The sequence below is a fragment of the Oncorhynchus keta genome, chromosome 35 (assembly GCF_023373465.1).
Source record: "Oncorhynchus keta strain PuntledgeMale-10-30-2019 chromosome 35, Oket_V2, whole genome shotgun sequence".
In the NCBI taxonomy this organism is placed as follows: Eukaryota; Metazoa; Chordata; class Actinopteri; order Salmoniformes; family Salmonidae; genus Oncorhynchus; species Oncorhynchus keta.
The window spans coordinates 70,770,011-70,776,420 of record NC_068455.1 but is presented as its reverse complement, the minus strand read 5'-3'; positions in this window follow the sequence as shown (position 1 = coordinate 70,776,420).

The window sequence follows — 6,410 nt, the reverse complement described above, 5'->3', positions numbered from 1 at the left end:
TAAAAAGCACATGACAGCCCGCTTGGAGTTTGCCAAAAGGCACCTAAAGGACTTTCAGGCCATGAGAAACAAGAATCTCTGGTCTGAAAAAAACTAGATTGAATTCTTTGGCTTGAATGACAAGAGTCACATCAGGAGGAAACCTGGCCCCATCCCTACGGTGAAGCACAGTGGTGGCAGCATCATGCTGTGGGGATGTTTTTCAGCATCAGAGACTGGGAGACAAGATCAAAATTGGGGAGAAAAAGTTGGTAAAATAATAATAAATAATAGTAATTTGAGAGTTAGGGTGATGTCCCCTTAATAATTCTGCCTCCTGATACCAAGTGTTTGACATGGAGGAGACCTGATACCAAGTGTTTGACATGGGGGAGACCAGTAACTTTATGAGCAAACTTATCAATGTAGAAAGGTTCATGACCTTTAACCTCTCTGGGACCGCTCGGGAAATGAGCGTCCCACCTCTCAACAGCCAGTGAAACTGCAGGGCGCCAAATTCAAAACATCGGAAATCCCATAATTAAAATTTCTCAAACATAGAAGTATTTTACACCATTTTATAGATAAACTTCTCTTTAATCCAACCACAGAGTCCGATTTCAAAAACGCTTTTTGGCGAAAGCACAACATATCATTATGTTAGGTCAGCAACTAGTCACAGAAAGCATTCAGCCATTTTCCAACCAAAGAGCGGAGTCACAAAAAAAAAATTAATCACTAACCTTTGATGATCTTCATCAGATGACACTCATAGGACTTCATGTTACACAATAAATGGATGTTTTGTTCGGTAAAGTTCATATTTATATCCAAAAATCCGAGTTTACATTGACACGTTATGTTCAGTAGTTCCAAAACATCCGGTGATTTTGCAGAGAGCTACATCAATTTTACAGAGATACTCAGAATAAACATTGATAAAATATACAAGTGTTATGCATGGAATTTTAGATCCACTTCTCCTTAATGCAACCTCTGTGTCAGATTTTTAAAAAACTTTACAGAAAAAGCACACCATGGTATAATCTGAGTAGAGCGCTCATACATATATCCGCCATGTGGTGTAGTCAACATTCGTCAGGATTGCATTATAAATATTCACTTACCTTTGATGATCTTCATCAGAATGCACGCCCAGGAATCCCAGTTCCACAATAAATGTTTGTTTTGTTTGATAATGTCCATAATTTATGTCAAAATAGCTCCTTTTGTTAGTGCGTTCAGTCCAGTAATCCACATTCACAAAGCACGTTCACTAGTTTCAGACGAAAAGTCAAAAAAGCTCTGTTACAGTTAGTAGAATCACGTCAAACGATGTATAGAATCAATCTTTGGGATGTTTTTAACATAAATCTTCAATAATGTTCCAATCTGACAATTCCTTTGTCTTCAGAAATTAAGTGGAACGTAGCTACCTTTCATGTGAGCGCGCAAGACTGAGACTGTGGCACTCTGCCAGACCACTCACTCAAAGAGCACTTATGAGCCCCTCCTTTAGAGTAGACGCATCAAACAAGTTTCTAAAGACTGTTGACATCTAGTGGGAGCTGTAGGAAGTGCAAAATGACCAATATCCCACTGTGTATTCGATAGGGGCTGAGTTCAAAAACTACAAACCTCAGATTTCCCACTTCATGGTTGGATTTTTTTCTCAGGTTTTTGAATGCCATATGAGATCTGTTATACTAACATACATCATTCAAACAGTTTTAGAAACTTCAGAGTGTTTTCTATCCAAATATACTAATAATATGCATATTCTAGCTTTCATGGATGAGAAGCAGACAGCTTAATTTGGGCACGTTTTTCATCCAAAATTCCCAATACTGCCCCCTACCGTAAAGAAGTTAACGTTGTTAACGAAGTTAACGAAGTTAACGTTGTTCTGGGAAACAAAAAAAATGTGTAGGCGAGAAATCACCTATCTCATTCATCTTCGCTGTGAGTGTGAAGCTGTTTGAAACACCTGAGACAAGGAGGGATGATGACATGTAATGTTTGACTGCAGACTGGAGCCAGACTCACAGACAGTGTTATCTTATCGTTTCTGAGTTATTGAATTAACTAGATGCAGCAAACCAAGCAGCACTAAATACTACTACGCTAGCCCGGCATGTAGGCCTCCTCCACACACACACATGCACACATGACAAATCAGCAGAGATTTTGGCTGGCAGGGAAGGGTGGAGTCTTTGACAGCAACTGTTGAGAGATGTGGGAGGAAGGGAACACACAAACATACCTCCCTACCACAGAGAAAACTGTCACTGTGTTAACATATTAACTTGTTGGTCTGGTTCATCCAGACCAGTATTTCACTTTCACAACCACTGATGATGATGATGACTGGTGATTGGCTGACCTTTGTTTACACTCCATTTTGCAAGATGGTGTGTATTGTGTATTGTGTAACCATAGAAACGTGAAGATACCTGTGTAACTTTGACTGAAATTCCACTTAATCTTCTTGCCGACTCTGAATAGCTCTACCCAAACCCCTGGACATGCACGTGCACCGATGGGGCTCTACCTGTGCAGAGCACGTGCCCCTTTGCCCTTACAGTCTCCAAAGTGCCCTTTTTGGTGGTGATATCATTTCCCCCTAGAGTGTTGTTTTTTACTTGGTCTCAACCCACTGCCTGCAAAGAAGCAAAGACTGGCTCGTCTTGATTGACTCGTCATATCCAGATTAGTAACCAGAAATAACTTGTTTAATTTCTTCCAGTTTTGCCAGGCAAAATCAGAGTAGGCCTAAATGTATTATCCATATAAAATACCGTTTAGAAATCTACTACTGACTCATCTTCGCCAGAACAATATGGCTACCTGGCGATTTGATTGATAATGTTCATATTTCAGATAGGCCTCGTTTGGGTGGCTACTAGCGATGTCTAAAGATACACTGCTGTAACATCGCCCTGCCTTCAATATTATGGGATGGAGATGTAACATATTCTGGCGAATGTATTACGATATTTGTGAGGAAGAACAGGGCTACCTAGCTGGCAAGTAGCACTCTGCGAGTAGGCCTGCCCTACAAAGTGATGGCGTGGTGCAGACTGAACATGGGTTTCCATCCGATCCTGTAACCCCACTACAACAAGTAGATAGAATGATCGTGCTGGCTCTGGACTCCAGAGTAATGACATCATATATCCCTAGTTGACGTCAGATGCTAACATGAATTACGTTCAGCTCTAAATGCAGGTGTAGAACGCAGTTTATTTCTGTAGCCTATCTTGCGTTTTGAAAATGCGTCACCTTTTATGGCTGTAATGTCAGACTAAATGCAGCAATTGTGAGCGCACGTTCGAGTGTGCGCATGTGTGTGCACGGGTGGTCGCAAGTTTTATAGGCCTACGGTTTCTTTTTGGGGTTTCCAGGTCAAACGGTTTGACAACCACCGGGATACATGATAGTTGCAACAAATGGAGTTGGGTTGGATATTGGCTACAGTATTTCTTACAATCTTCTATTATGACTGGAATTGTGCTGGTCGTTGTTAACAAGTGCAGCATTTATTCCAGTTCAAAATAGTTTAGCAAAATACTTTACTCATCAGATTATGCTGATTTCCCCTCATGTAGTAATTGCTTAAGGGTTGCGGAAGAAACTAAATGTGTGTGCCCTTTTTTTGTTTGAGCACATGACCCCCATGCACTGACAAAACAAGACTTTTGGAGGAATATGTCACCCATTTATATGGTCAAATCTATTGGATATCACGTCACTCAGTCAGTCCTCATTGCTACAAAATCTCCTCCACTAATTATAGACCTGACAGGGCAGACAAGAACCCGTAGAAGTTATACGGATGTACGTCACAAAACTGCATATTATTACGAGTTAATCACTGATCAGGGTTTCCCGGTAGCCTCCCTCCTCTCTCCCTCCCCGAGCTACTCTGTGACTCCGGGTGTTCAGCTGCGAGCGTGTGAGGGTGGGTGAAAAATGCGGCGGATCCGGCGTTCACTGACATTGCAGCAGTTCGCGCTCTCCTTCGTGTCAGCCGCTGCGCCAGAAGCAGACACCCACCCACTTGCTCACCTGCGAGCAAACAACGCAACGAGCAGGTCTTTCAACGACCTGTGGAGAAGGGAGTGGTTGGTTAGTAGTCAAACAGTCAGACGTTGATGGGCTGTGGGCTTAAGGGTTTTTAAACCTGTATTTCTGTCGTTAACCTCTCCATGACCATTGATAGGCCTCTATACCACAGTTGTTATGCCCATATCTATTAAAAATATATATCTTATTTAAAATGGGCACATTTTATGTTCATAATATGTGTGAAGGGTTGTGTCTAGTTGGGATACTGTTGCCCAACATATAGACATTTTTATTTTCCAAATAAGCTTCTGCATAAACCTCAAATAGTGGTTCTGGTCAGTTAAAGGCCACATAAAAATACACATAAAACAAGACGTAAGAAATTGTGCTATTACAATTGGATGTGGTAATTTTAATGTACCTTTCTGTGACGCTCAAATCCTTGCCTAGTCCAAGGTAAACTATGTGTGTGCGCGCGGAGCGGGCGCGGTTGCAGAAAGGGTGCGCTCTGGTCTGCTCTGCGTGCGAGAGAGGAGTGGTTTCTTGGCTCCCCAAGGAATGCAGGTAAATAATACGCACGAGAAGTTTCCATGACAACTTTTGATGTGGTGAGGTTTCCTATAGCAGTGCTTACGAAATATAAATAGGGTTTCTCTTTCTCTTTAGATAACCCCTCAATCTCCTACTTTGAGTGCTGCTCATTGACACATCTAGAGGGACTCAATGAGGCCAGTTGCTGCGCGTTCATTAGGATAACTAAAAGGATAAATGACCTAACAGCAAGCGTTTAGGGTAAGGATCCCAGGATAAGAGGACAGTTAGTTGAAATGTTGTTGACAGTTACTGAACATGAACATATACTGAACATCTTACATAATACTAAACATCTTACAAACCATCTATTTGGGTCTAAATTATTATATGAGAAGGAAATGTGTCAGACAACAACTTGCTTAAGGAAAATGTCAACTTGCAGATAAAAAAATAACTGAGGGTATTTGTACCGACCACCTGAGTCATAGAGGAGACTGTTGTTTGCTTCTGATGACTACAACTTCTCGTAACTCTTTAAAAGTCACACCACCAGCATCTCCCACGCACTTGTTTAGCCCCTGCTCACCAAATCCATGGCAACCACTTGTTGAAGCCTCACTGCCCTTTGCTAAGAGATTGGATGGATTCTGCCAGAAATCCTCCTTCCTAAATACATACCACCCCTACACGACCCTTACAACAACCTCACCAGAACCAACTGAATGCACAGGGTGCACAAGCTGGCCCTTATCTAACTTCTGCCATACAGGGGCCCATACAGGGGCCCTTTATAAGGACGTTGTCCAATTACAGGCTATAGATCACTAAAGTAATGTTGTCAAACATATAGGCCCATATTTGACCATTTAAAAAGTCCTAAGCTATACAGTTCCACCACTCATGTCAAAGAATTGGAGCAACAAAATGTTCTTTCCACACACAATTTATTAACGTTTCTCTTTATCTTTCTAATTTTGGAATAAACCATGTTTTTCAACTATCCAAATGCTTGGAGCAAATTAATATTCCGAGGTGTGCATGTGGTTATGGGCCAGGGCTGGTGTAGTGGCGGCCAATTTACGTGCTTCATGTCCAGTTTCACAGCCCTAAATTGCCAGGGAAACAACAGGCCATGTTAGTAGAGCTGGTTCCTGAATTTCAGATTGTCATAGAGAGAGAGAGAGAGAGAGAGAGAGAGAGAGAGAGATGTAAAACCCCAAATAATGAAAACTCGCTAATTATCCAAATCCAGAAAAGAGCCCTTAAATTCTGCAACCAACTAAAAGGAAACGATTCCCAAACCTTCCATAACAAAGCCATCACCTACAGAGAAATTAACCTGGAGAAGAGCCCCCTAAACAAGCTGGTACTGGGGCTCTGTTCACAAACACAAACAAACCCCACAGAGCCCCAGGACAGCAACACAATTAGACCCAATCAAATCATGAGAAAACAGAAAGATAATTACTTGACATATAGGAAATAATTTACAAAAAAACAGAGCAAACTAGAATGCTATTTAGCCCAAAACAGAGAATAAACAGAAGCAGAATACTTGACCACTGTGACTGACCCAAAATTAAGGAAATCTTTGACTATGTACAGACTCAATGAGCATATTTTTGCTATTGAGAAAGCCCACCTAAGGCAGACCTGGCTCTGAAGAGAAGACAGGCTATGTGCTCACTACCCACAAAATTAGGCGGAAACTGAGCTGCGCTTCCTAACCTCCTGCCAAATGTATGACCATATTAGAGACACATATTTCCCTCAGATTACACAGAACCACAAAGAATTCGAAAACAAATCAATTTTTTTTATAAACTCTC